Below are 14,998 nucleotides of genomic sequence, written 5' to 3' on the forward strand. Positions count from 1 at the left end.
ATTGAATTACACTCGAATCTCACGTCAAACTGTGAGTTCATACCCCTACGCTTTTTCAGATTTTAAAACATGTTCAGGGGGAATACAAGCCAAACATAACGGTTTTCAAAAGATAAAAATTGATGCAATTACAATGGTTTTACATCAAACATTTAGATACTTTATCCCTTTTGTAATGTGCGGAGCATAACGTATGTTTTTGTAAACTTAATTGCATAGTTTTCAGAACAGTACATGAACGTAACAAACCATTCAAACGATAATAGGTATAGTTTGGGGATTTCATTACCAGTCTTACAGATTCAAACTACGTACAAAGTCAAACATATAAACTATGATATATTTTGTTTATCCATTACTACGAACACAAAACTAGAGTATCTTGCTAAATAATTATTTTTTCATATAATTATTTATACTGTACGCCGTATACATACGATTTCGAACACGAGTATCACAGAACAACACATAAACTAGTTAATACAGGATTGTGAGACCTATCTTCTTTATGCCCTTCGGGGTACCAGTAAATCCTCACCTTTAAGTATAATTAGAGTCTCCTGGAGGGAGAGTGTAAAATTTGTAAATAGATCTATTCGGGACCGACAATCCCACACCTGAATTGTTAGCTACAGTTAGGCGGGCACGCCTGGGGTGATAAATTTTTTAATCGTACGACGCCTGAAGAAACGTCAAGGAGGTCATCAGTCATATTAGTATGATTATACGAACTCACAATCGTATAAGCTAACCTTTGTTTACGGGATTTCTTTCTTCAATAGTTTTATTTTAATTAATAAAACTACCTATCTACTTACTGGAGGGTATTTCCAGGGATACAACCTTTGGTTTTATTTTAAGTAATAAAACTACTATACATACTGGTGGTAACCAGGGTTTTCGAACAGAACATACACTACATACTGGTGGTAGCCAGGGTTCTCAAATAGATCATACACTACATACTGGTGGTAGCCAGGGTTTTCAAATGGAACATACTTTTCATACAGTTATCAACAAACATGTTAGAAAATGTTGGATTTTCTTGGAAAGCATGCATACATATTTCAGAACTTGATAACAATGATTTTCGATACAAACGACATTTTACTTATAATGAAAAGAAATCATTTGTACAAATATAGTGACTAGTTTTCAATACGAAAACATGCTTATGAACTCACCAGCTTTATCCTGATATGTTTTCAAAATCGCTTGTATTCTCAGGGTAACGATAGACAGGTACCCTCGCAAGCTTTTGGAGATGATGGAGCATTTTTGAGTCTCGTCTTTATCTTTTCTTATATTTTGATGTACACAAACTATGTTTTCAAACATATGTAAATATTCTTAATGTAATATCTTGGTTGTTTTTAATTCGATTGCTATGATACGATTGTTGTGATACTACGCATGACGTCGCCCGCTCCCGGACGTTTCCGCCGTTATTTCTAACGGTTCAGGGGTGTGACAGATTTGTATCAGAGCTATTGTTTATAGTGAACAAAGTATACCGAACCTTACATGGTATACAACTATAAACACTAAGGGGCCGAAGCGTTCTGAACTAAAAGTATACTTTTAAAACATAAGTATTTTTACAAAAAGTATACAAGTATACCTACATACCAGAAAAAATATCATTAGTAGAACAAAACAAAAGCATTTAGATCTTGGATACTGCGGTTAAACCTGGGTAGTTATGTAATCATGTCTAGGGTCAATATATTCTGATCAACTATATTCATTCGAGACATGACCAACATATGCTTGGCAGTGACTGTGGTGTTGCAGCAAGCCTAAAACTTACCAAGTATTCCAACCACAAGATATCGATAGAACAAAGCATTGAACATAAAATACCACAGGAGTATTTTAGTCAGAGCCGAATACATTTTAGAAATACTTTCCAAGTGTTGCTACTCATTCTTTCTTAGCGATTGTTTACTTGTTTTACTAACTCTTTCCTGTTTATCGCTTAGTAGAACACTTTACCTATCATGTAGAGATATACCTTGTTTCATATCTCTTAATTTGAAAGTCTAAGAGACTTACCATTTTCTTATTCCTGATATAAAACAAGATGCCTCCAAGGAAAAGACCCAACAAAAAGAACAACAATTGCTCGACGGATCCAATGCCACCACCACCTCCTCAGTTCGATCCCACTATGTTCCAGGCAGCTGTTACTGCCGCTGTGCTGCCGCTTTGTCACAAATAAATCCTGGTGGTTCCGGTGGTTCCGGGAGTGGTATTCATTCCCAAAATCATGAAGATAGTCAAGAGCATCAGAAGGAGTGCTCTTATAAAGATCGAGTGGTATTCATTCCCAAAATCATGAAGATGCAAAACCCATATCTTTCGATGACAACGGAGGTGTTATTACCCTGACTCGATGGTTCGAGAAGATCGAGTCTATCTTCGAAATTTTCTCTTGTTCTGAAGCCAACAAGGTGAAATTCACCGCTTGCACTTTCACCAACAGAGCGTTGACTTGGTGGTATTGCTGCCTACACTTCTAGGTTTGAAGACCTAGCACTTCTTTGCCCGGGAATGGTCACCCCGGAAAGCAAGAAGATATAGAGATACATTTGGGGATTGATGCCCCCAACGCAAGGGAATGTCTTGGCTGCCAGACCAATCACTTTTGACAGCGCCAAGTGCCTGGCGCAGACTCTTATAGATCACGGGGTTGATCTGGATAAAGTAACAGCCGCTCCCGAACCAGCGAAAGGGAGTGGCGAGAAAAGAAAGTTCTCGAAGCATCGAAAGGGTCAGTCTTCGCAGGAGCCCTCCAAAAAGCAACATACGGTGGTAGTCCATGCTGCCACTACTCTTGCGGCTACCCCTGCAACTCAAGGACCTACCAGTGGATATACTGGTACCCTCCCTTGGTGCAACAAGTGCAGTTATCATCACCGCATCCCCGGCCCATGTCGCGAGATGCTTTGCAGTAACTGTTGCAAGAAGCGTCACATGGTTCGAGGTTGCTGAACACTAGCCGAACCCAACTATCAGGCATCTGGAGCAGGTGTCGATCAAGCCTGTTATGGTTGTGGCGAGGTCGGGCACTACAAGAGAAACTGCCCCAAGGCAGCAACTGTTGGGTTTTGAGCATTCTAACACACCTATGGTGTACATGCAACCCTAGAAACCTTGGATCTATGTTTGACTAAGATACATGCAAAATGATTTTCCAAGGTTCATAATCCTATCTACCATACATGGGGATCTTTTATTCTAATAGTTAGTAAGAATTACATACCTCTTTGTAGCTTGGATTCCTCTGAAACCTTCTGAGCCTAGCACCTCAAGTGTGATGCCTCAAATGCTTCACACAACACCAAGTACACTTGGAATGAACTCTTAAGAGAATAAGAACACTTAGTATTTTCGCCTAGCCCTCTTTTGTTCACTCTAGTGGCTGAAAATGGTGAGGAATAGCTTCTTTATATAGTATGTTACAATTAGGGTTACACCATGTAAACCCTAATTGTCATGACCTTTCGTTTCCATCACCCATGGGTTATGTAACCTCCATGGAGCATCCATGGAGCATCTTATGGGTTTAACCCAACTTGATAATCCATGGAGCCTTGGCCCACTATATAAGTTATGGATGATTGACACAATCAACCCATATATTTAATTAGTCTTCTTTTGATCACATAATTAATTCTAAATTAATTATTGATCAATACTAACTAAATATTATTATTCTTATTATTAATATATTAGAACTTATAATATATTAATAAACCATAAGTGTCTTATTTCTCTCATTTAGTCTATCCAAGTGCATGATTCCATGCAACCCAAATGGACCATGCCGGGTCGGGTCAAGTACATACCAAATATAGTTATGGACTTAGACACTATATCCATCAGTCTCCCACTTGGATAAGTCTAATAACTATAGTTGCAAGTATGACTTCAGGAACCGATCAGCAATCGTAGCTCTTTCAAGGTCTCTCGGAACTGAGAAGATGATGGTGTGCCACTTTAGATAAGTGATCATATAATCCTCATTTCTAGATATCAGTCGGACAAACCCATGGAACAGTGTCTTTGTATTGTCTAGCAGTTGTTTCCCGATTTCAGATTTGTTTGACATAGAACTTAATTGAACACATCAATTTAGTTCTGAACGGGCCCGGTACATGGGTCAAAACAAAATCATCGTGGGGCCTAGATATCGCTTCTAATCCAAGAAGGAACAGATAAACTTCGACTCATATGTTTGCTCTACTACTTGTTGAATTACACACAAAGGTACGTTTTATAACATCGAGTTACCAATGCGTTTTCGTACAATCAATGGATAACCAACTCATAGGTAACAAATCATATGTCTAGGTTTGAAGACTTATATGATATTACCGTCTCACAATCACTCGAGATAAATTCCATGAAGTGATACCAGTGAGTTTGGGTTGAATCCAATACTCAGAACTTATGAGCACTCATGAGTGTTGTAGCCCCCTTTGTCCAACATCTTGGACCTCTACAAACCAACCCATGACAGTCTTGATTCATATGTACTTCCAACATATGATTGACTGTGGAGAATTTGAATAATATGATATATACAATAACATAATTATTCTGGAAGTCAAAACATGCAAAAAGAAATACTAGTAAATGATTGACAAGAGATAGCAACACTTTACACATAAATAACAACTTTTATTTATCATCAAATGTCAATTACATTTTACATATTTCAAAATTATCTAACTTCTAAAAACTAATATCATCTCTTAGCCCTATGCTCCTAGCATACTGAAGATGCTTAACCCTACTCAGTCCCTTCGTGAGGGGATCTGCCGGGTTCTCATCTGATGATACCCTCTTTGTCATGAGAATTCCTTCTTCTATTAGATGTCTGATGAAATGATATTTTCTGTTGATGTGCCTGGATCTCCTGTGATCCCTTGGTTCCTTTGCTAAGGCAACTGCACTTTCACTATCACAGAAAATTTCTATGGGCTCCTTAATAGCTGGTACAACTCCAAGGTCTCCGATGAAGTTCCTTAGCCATATAGCCTCCTATGCTGCTTCACTTGCTGCTATATACTCTGATTCACAAGTGGAATCAGCCACTGTATCTTGCTTGGAACTTTTCCAAGTAATTGCCCCTCCATTTAGGGTAAAGAACCAGCCCGACTGAGAGCGGAAATTATCCCTATCAGTCTGAAAGCTAGCATCACTATACCCTGCTACTTTCAAGTCATCACTCCCACCAAGGGTAAGGACCCAGTCCTTAGTCCTTCGCAGGTACTTGAGAATATTCTTTACTCTAGTATAGTGAGCCTTGCCAGGATTACTCTGATATCTGCTAACCATGCTTAAAGCAAAAGCAACATCAGGACGAGTACAAGTCATAGTATACATGACCGAGCCTACAGCGGAAGCATATGGGACTCGACTCATCTCAGTTATCTCTTCATCTGTACTTGAGCTCTGAGTTTTACTCAGTTTGGCATTACACTGAATAGGTAAATCTCCTTTCTTGGAATTTTCCATACTAAACCTCTTCAGCACTTTGTCTAAGTAGGTACTCTGACTAAGTCCAATTAGTCTTTTACTCCTATTTCTCAAAATCTTTATCCCGAGGATATAGGCAGCTTCTCCTAGGTCTTTCATAGCGAAACACTTCCCAAGCCAGGATTTCACTTCCTGCAAGGTCGGGATGTCATTTCCTATGAGCAGTATGTCATCCACATACAATACTAAAAAGCTAACTATACTCCCAGTAGCCTTGACATATATACAAGATTCATCTTCACATCTCGAAAATCCAAACTCTTTGAATTTCTCATCGAAGCAAAGATTCCATCTGCGAGGTGCTTGTTTCAATCCATAAATGGATTTTTCAAGCTTACACACCCTATTAGGGTATTCTATACTTACAAAACCCTCTGGCTGAACCATGTAAACATCCTCAGCCAACTTTCCATTAAGGAAAGCGGTTTTGACATCCATTTGCCATATTTCATTGTCATGAAATGCAGCAATGGCTAACAGAACCCTAATAGACTTAATCTTGGCCACTGGTGCAAAGGTCTCATCGTAATCAACTCCCGAAGTTTGAGAATAACCCTTTGCAACCAGTCGTGCCTTATAAGTGTGTACATTACCATCCATGTCGGTCTTCTTCTTGAAGATCCATTTGTACCCTACTGTCTTACGACCTAGTACATTGTCAACCAAGTTCCAAACTTGATTGTCATACATGGATTTTATCTCACTATCCATAGCCTCTTTCCATTTAGTAGAGTCAGGGCCTGCCATGGCTTCCATGTAGCTGTTAAGCTCTTCCAGATTTATCAGTGTATTATCACTGATAAGGGTATCACCTTCTGCAGTAATATGGAAACCATAATAATGCTCAGGTGCATTCTTAACTCTGGTGGAACCCCTCAGAGGTATGGACTCTTCAGTCGGCTGAATAACAGTTTCCTCCCCAGGTTGACGGCTAGGGCTTGAGGTTCCTTCACCGCTTGACTCTTGAATTTCTTCAAGGTCAACTTGCCTCCCACTGTCTCCTTGGCTTATGAGTTCTCTCTCTCGAAAGACTCCTCTTCTTGCTATAAAGACCACATTGTTACTGGGTCTGTAGAATATATAACCAAAAGATTTATGTGGGTAGCCGATGAAAATACACCCCTCACTTCGAGGTTCGAGCTTGTCGTGAGTCTCGCGTCTCACAAAAGCCTCACAACCCCAAACCTTGATGTGGTCTAGATTTGGAACTTTTCCAGTCCACATCTCGTGAGCTGTTTTGGCAACCTTATTTGTAGGGACTAGGTTAAGGATATGGGCGGCAGTCTCTAAGGCATACCCCCAAAATGAGATTGGTAGCAAAACTCGACTCATCATGGAACGAACCATGTCCAATAAGGTTCGATTGCGCCTCTCAGCTACACCATTCAACTGTGGTGTTCTGGGAGGAGTCAATTGTGAGACTATCCCACATTCCTTAAGATAGTTAAGGAACTCGGTACTAAGATACTCACCACCTCGATCGGATCGAAGCATCTTAATGTTCCTGCCCAACTGATTCTCCACTTCTTGCTTAAACTCTTTGAATTTATCAAAGGTTTCCGACTTATGTTTGATTAAGTAGACATATCCATATCTACTAAAATCATCAATAAAAGTCACATAAAAGCGATTAGCATCTCTAGTGGCAGTTCTGAAGGGTCCACACACATCTGTGTGTATGTGATCCAACAAAAACCTTCACCCCTAGCACAAGTGCCAGTAAAAGGTGACTTTGTCATTATTCCAAGTAGACAAAATTCACAACTATCATCCGACTTTAGGTCGAATGATTCCAGGACTCCATCCTTTTGGAGTTGGCCTATGCGTTTCTTGCTTACATGTCCAAGACGACAATGCCATAAAGATGCTTTATTTAAGCTAGTGGGAGAATCGATACACAATACATTATTTCCTAAGTTATCTACAACATATACAGTTTCATACACACCATCACAAGGTAATGCTTTAAAATAAAGAACACTATTATAGAAAGGATCAATACCACCACTTTTATTATCAAAATAAAAAGTGAACCCTTGTTTATACAATGCATCAAAGGAAATAACATTTCTTGCCATTTCTGGCGAATAACAACATTTATTCAAGTCTAATGTAAACCCACTATCTAGTAACAAGGAATAAACACCAATCTTGGTGACAGGTGAATCTTTCTTATTCGCCATGATTAGGTTTATCTTTCCATGCTCCAAATCCTCACTTCTTCTTAGTCCCTGTAGATCAGAACATATGTGATGGATATTATTCCTTTTATATCAGCTCAGATACCGATTGTTGGAAATATAAAAATCTGATCACCACAACAACAGGCTCGGTTACCAGTTACAGTGTGACAGATATATAAGTTAAATATATAAGATGTAGATATATAAGAATAATAGATGTGGAATAAGTATAAATATGAAAGCTATAAATGACTGAAAGCTATAATAATATAAATGACTGTATTTAAAGGCCTTAAAGCTATAAATAATATAAATGACTATAATTAAATGACGTAAAGCTATAAATAATATAAATGACTATATTTAAATGACATAAAGCTATAATAAAGTATATAAGTATATAAATATATATCAAGTAGGTTCGTCAATAAATTGACTGAACTGGACTGATGGAACGACTGGTCGATATTTGAACTCTTCGAATGACTGGTCGATATTGGGACTCTTGGAGCGACTGGTCTATATTGGGACTCTTTGAACGACTAATCGATATTGGGACTCTTGGAATGACTGGTCGATATTTGTTTAAAGATCAATTTGGAGTTTGATAAGTAACAAATAGTTCATTCAAAGCTCGGTTTTATGTAGAACAAGTTGTTTACAAAAGGGTACAAAATACATGAGTTTATGCATTTGTATTTGAGGTATTTTGGGTAAAAACATGCACACGGGTCGTGTAAGATAAGGCACAAGTGACACGGGTCGTGTAGGAAGGTTTAGGAGGGTTTTGGAGGGTTTTCTTGATGATGATGCTGACACGGGGTGTGTTGGATTAACCTTTGATTTAACACGGGGCGTGTTGAAGTGATGATCCTGACACGGGGCGTGTTGGATTTAGCCTTGGATTTAACACGGGGTGTGTTGATGTACAGAAGCAAGCAGAAGGCAACGCGGGGTGTGTCAGATATAAGGCATGCTGAACACGGGGCGTGTTCATGCAGGAGGCAATTTCGGGATTTTTGTGATTTGAAGATAAGTTTTGTTTGTGATGTTTTGGCTAGGGTAATGGTGTTATGGTGTTTTGAGGATGTTTTCAAGGTTGTTTAGAGGTTGGAAGGAGGTTGATATAAGGTGGTAATGGTGGTGAAATTTCTATGAAGATGATGATGAATAGTGATGGGTTTTGTGGTTGATCTTGCTGCAGAAGGTTTTGGGTTGTTTCATGGTTGTGTTTTGGGGTTTTGATGTAAAGAAAGTGTTTTGTGGTGTATGATGTGATGAACAAAGGTGGTGAAGATGAAGAACCTTGAGTTTCAATGAAGAAGATGAAGATGGTTGATGGTGTTCTTCATTTCATTGTTGATGATCTTGATGTTCTTCACTTCATTGTTGTTTGATCTTGGTGTTCTTCATTTTCTCCAGGGATTTGTCTTTGTTCTTGAATAAGATGAAGATTGGTGATGTTCTTGGGAGTGTTTGTAGGAAGTGTTAGAAGTTAACAAAATCAACACACACACTCAATCATACATACTCACGTGTATTTATATACATGAATAAAGATCTTCTTCTACTGCACTTGAGTTTAAGTGAAAGAGTATGGCTGCAAGTTGTGGTAGAGTAGTAGGCAAAAACGTGGGTATGGGTTTTGCTTCACAGTTCCATTGCTTTGTTAACTATTCCTTGTTGACTTTCCAACATACAACATACATATATACATATATATACATAGTACATATATATGTACATATATGTGTGTGTGTGTGTGTGTATATATATATATATATATATATATATATATATATATATATATATATATATATATATTGTTGAAACTGTTTAGTCGGACAGTTAAATTTTCTCGTTTATGCATTTTCCGTCTTTCGCACGTTTTCGTATTTTCCGTTTTCATCACGCATTCATGCAGCATGAAATAACTGATAATATTTGTTAGATAATACAGAAACTTTTCGTCTTATTTCAGTGATGGTCACATACAAGGTCACATAGAAAAACGTTTTTCAACAATTTCCCCCTATGTGATCATTGTAGAAATAAGGATAGGTATGATATAATCACATTGACAGTTTAACTTTTTAAGATTTGAGATAAAAGATTTGTCAATAGATAAGATATATATAAAACCATAGTGATTGATTTGAAAGTTTGTGACTTGGTTTAACATATCTTATGTAAAAGATTTTCAGAAATTTGTTTCCGAATCAAAGTCTCGGGTTCGGTTATTAAAGGGTAGCCATATATGTATCTAAAGAAATTTCCTAAGATTTTATAGCATTATTAATGACGACAAGTGGTCTAACAGGTCGATTCAGATGAACGTTCATAGGTATAGCTCACACTTCACTTGGGTGTCTGGTTGTTCTGGCAGCAGAACAGGTTAATGAGCACTAAAAATGAGTGATATCTCTCTCTAACGACTCACACTCATATTGTAGGTGTTCAACTATGCTTTTCCTGAAAGGTCACTTAGTCTCATTATTAGATAATCAATCACATAAGAATGGTTTTGGCATTACTTAGAGGGTTTCTTCATTCATGCCATTAACTTTTACTCTCTCTCCGTCGGGAAATACATGTAGAGGGGTTTAGCAATTTTCATAGTGCAATTTGCAACTAAGAATCTTTAGTGGTGAAGGCTACAGTATCCCGGGAAACCCATTGTTGTTGCATCTTGTTCTTTGATGGTATCCTTTTTGTTGATCAATATCGATTTAAAAAGGATATATTGTTTTAGCATCGAGAATTTGCTACATTTGAGAAAATTGGGTTTTTGAGAGTTTCTGTCTTGCGGGATTAATATATCTTCTTTTGTGAAAAATGGTTAAAACAGATCAAGGATCTTTTGATGTTTGTTTTGAAATAACCATTTGGTTGAAAAGTTTGTCTGAAAATACCAAATGTAGAGTATTTTTGTTTTGTTTGGTATTTCTTCGGTGAATGATTTGGCTTTCTTGTTGATTCGTCTTTATCTAGATTTTGTCTTTGAAGATTGGATGTGGATAGATCTTTGTTTTTCTTTGATAAGTGATTGTTGAAATCCTTTTTGTTTCGTCTTTTCTTGTTGATGGATCACGGGATGTCAAGAGTTCATTTTTGGTTGGCTTATATCTAGGTGGAGATTGGTGGCATAAAAGACAGTTTGTCTAGTATGTAAGAAATGAATGTATCGTCCCTGATCAGTTTGATATCTAAGCAAAAATGAGACCGTGACAATGTATAATCAGATATACCTTATAAGCAATAGTGACACACCTAAGCTCACAAGAAATGAATTCCAGAATGATATAGGTTGACGAGGAACAAATTCTCACATGGGTTTTTGTTTTCATCTGAACCTCCTAACCTTATTTCCCTTTTTAAAATCATCAATAATGAAATAAAATTGAAGGAAATAAAGTTATATACATTATGAAAAGTAGGAGATTTTAACCTTCACTCCAATTGAGAATCAATATGACTTAAATCTCTATCGAGCATAAGCATCTGAAAAATTAAGTCAAGAGACGATTAATCACAAGGTTCTATAAAAGCTTATTATGGTAAGTCTTTTATTCTATTTTTGAAGATTTGTTTCTCTGAATGTTTTTGGAAATTTGGGTTATTTGAATGTTTTGTTATTTTTGAAAAGAAAGCAATTTTCAATTGTTTTTGAATTTTCTTTTTGAATGAAAGTAAACACACTTTTGTACAAACAAAAAGTAAAAGTTTAAGAATGGATTTTATCTGGATTTAACATTCCTAGACGGCCTAGGAAGTATTGAAACTTTGTTTCATCGAGAGCCTTAGTGAAGACATCGGCAATTTGAGCTTCGGAATTGATGAAGTGTAGTTCAATATGACCCTTTTGAATGTTGTATTTGATAAAGTGATATCGAATGTCGATGTGATTTGTCATGGAATGGTGAACGGGATTGTGAGAAATGGCAATTCCACTGGTTGAGTCACAAAATATGGGAATTTGTGAGATTTTGAAGCCATAGTCACGCACTTGAGTTTGCATCCATATGACTTGTGAACAACAGCTGGCGGCAGCGACATATTCTGCTTCTGTTGTTGATGTGGATACATAAGTTTGTTTCTTTGAAGTCCAACTCACTTGTCTACCTCCTAGGAATTGACATCTACCAGATGTACTCTTTCTATCTAGCTTGCATCCTCCGTAGTCTGAGTCGGTGAAAGCGTTCAGCTAAAAATTGGATTTAGCTGGATACCAAAGGCCAAGTTTGGGAGTGCCTTTAAGGTATTTGAAGATCCGTTTCACAGGAACTACATGGGATTCCATAGGATTTGCTTGGTATCTGGCACAGACACATGTAGAAAACATGATGTCAGGTCTGCTGGCAATGAGGTATAAGAGTGATCCAATCATTCCACGATATCTTTTCTGGTCAACGGGTTTGCCATTTAAGTCTGCATCAATTTTGTATCCAAAAGCCATTGGGGTTTTTGTGGTATTGGATTTGTCCATTGAAAAGCGAGTCAGTAGGTTTTTGACATAATTCTCTTGGTTGATGAAAATGCCATCAGTTGACTGTTTGATTTGAAGTTCGAGAAAAGTATTCATCTCCCCAATCATGCTCATTTCAAATTTGCGCTTCATTAGATCTGCAAACTTAACACTCAAAGATTCATCAGTAGAACCGAAAATAATGTCATCAACATATATTTGTACGATTAGTAGATATTTATTAAAGATTTTATGAAAGAGGGTTTGATCAATTGAACCTCTTTTAAAACCTGATTCTTCGAGAAAGGTTGACAACGTGACATAGCAAGCTCGGGGTGCTTGATTCAAGCCATACACAACTTTTTGCAATTTAAAGCTGTGATATGCATATTTGGGATCTTCGAAACCTGGTGGTTGTTTAATGTATACTTCGTGATCTATCTCTCCGTGTAAGAATGCACATTTAACGTCCATTTGGAATACTTTGAAATTCTTATGTGCAACATATGCAAGAAAGATGCGGATTGCTTCAATTCTGGCAACTGGAGCATATGTTTCATCGTAGTCGATTCCTTCTTGTTGTGAATATCCTATGACTACAAGACTTGCCTTGTTTCGACAAATGATTCCTTGATCGTCAGTCTTGTTTCTGTATACCCATCTTGAACCTGTAACAGTAACATCGGGTGGAGTAGGAACAAGATTCCATACGTCGTTTCTTTCAAATTCTGCTAGCTCTTCTTGCATAGCTTTTACCCAATCTGGATCTTTTATAGCATAATGTATGGTTTTGGGTTTAGTCATGGATAAGAAGGCTCCAAATAAACATTCATTTGTGGATGCGGCTCTAGTCTGAATGCCTGAGTTGGGATCTCCGATGATTTGGTCTGTTGGATGATTTCTGGTCCACTTTATTAAGCGATTCTCTTCCGCTATAATAATTGGAGTTTCAGTATCCCATTGTTCTTCTCTGGGTGTTTCATCTTGGAATAGGTTTGAAGGTTCCCCCATAAATGATGCATCAGGATTATTTTGGCAATTTGGGGATGGGGTGTTCAAAGGAGGATTTGGTGTTTGTTCCAAAGAGGAAGTATGTGTTGGTGGTTCCCCCTTGAATTGATCTGCATCATTTTGGTTTGTTTGTGGAATAACTTCACTGGGTGTTCCTGTAGGGTCAATTGAAGTAGTTAGAAGTTCAGAATTGTAAGCAGCTTTTGGTTGTTCAAAAAGTAAATCAAGATCGATTTCAATGTCTATGTCAGGAGAAGGTGTTTGTTGAATTGGATTTTGAAAAATATTTTCAATCATTTTAGAACCAAAATGTTCACGATCCAATTTCCTGATATAAAATTCATCAAAATGAACATCGGTACATTCTTCAATTACTCTGGTACGTTTGTTCAGTACTCGATAAGCAGCTGAAGAAAACGAGTAACCAAGGAAAATTCCTTCGTCCGACCTTGATTCAAATTTTGAAAGGTGATCTTTATTGTTCTTTACAAAGCATCGACAACCAAAAATATGGAAAATTTTGATGTTTGGTTTTCGGTTGTTAATGACTTCATAAGGTTTTTTATGAAGATGTTTATGGATTAAGGAACGATTTTGAGTGTAGCAAGCTATGGCTATTGCTTCTGCCCAGAAGTATTGTGGCAGATCAGCGAAGATAAGCATTGATCTTGCAGCTTCACATAGAGTTCGATTCCTTCTTTCGACAAAACCGTTCTGTTGTGGAGTGTATGGGGCTGAGAAGTTATGTTCAATTCCTTTGTCTTTGAGAAGTGAGTCTAGAGTCTTGTTTTTGAACTCTAAACCATTATCACTTCGGATTCTTCAAACAGGTCGTTTGATTTTGAGATTGATTTGTTTGATGAAGTTGATCATCTCTTCAGGTGCTTCTGATTTTAGTGTTAAGAAAAAGACCCAAGTAAAGCGCGAGAAACCATCAACGACAACAAGAATGTACTTCTTCCCTTGTATGGTTTGGGTTTTGGCAGGGCCACAAAGGTCTATGGGCTACAATTCTAGTGGCTCAGATACACTAGATTCTGAGATGCTTTTGTGAGTGGATTTGGAAAGTTTTCCTTTTTCACATGCGGCACAAAGAGTTTCGTTATCAAGCTTCAGAAGTGGTAGCCCTCGAACAAGATCATCACCGATCAGTTTGTTGATGTACCCAAAGTTTAGATGGGAAAGGCGGTGGTGCCATAACCAACTAATATCTGCTAGGGATTTAGATAGCAGACATATATCGAGTTTACCATAGATAAGATCCATGTCAAGTGGATACATATTTCCGGCACTGTCAGAATCAACTATAACATCTTTGGCTTTGGCGTCCATGATCAAGCATTGTTGTTTGGTGAACAAAATTTCAAGATTGTTATCACATAGTTGAGAAACACTGATGAGGTTGTGTTTCAGGTCATCGACGAAGGCAACTTTGTTTATGGTGAAATTAGCATTTGTTATGTTTCCATAACCCTTGATTTTTGCCGTCATGTTGTTGCCGTAAGTAGTTCCGGTTTCCTGTCATATGCTTGGAGCATCCACTATCAATATACCATGTATCATCATTGGGTTCTCCAGCATTAAGTACCTGCAATCAGACAGAAAGTTTAGGTACCCAAATCTGAATGGGTCCTGGTTTGTCAGTTGTTATTTTGGGTGCTTTGATTAATGAATTTCTTTTATCATTTTACTTCACATTATTGTAATGGTTTGGTTTATGACGATGGAATGGTTGAGGTTTGATTTGATCTATCAATTTTTCCCAAAATGTGATTCGTTTTTGAAAACATGT

Source organism: Lactuca virosa, chromosome 1, assembly GCF_052849685.1.
Source record: "Lactuca virosa cultivar CGN04683 chromosome 1, Lactuca_virosa_CGN04683_v6, whole genome shotgun sequence".
Classification (NCBI taxonomy): domain Eukaryota; kingdom Viridiplantae; phylum Streptophyta; class Magnoliopsida; order Asterales; family Asteraceae; genus Lactuca; species Lactuca virosa.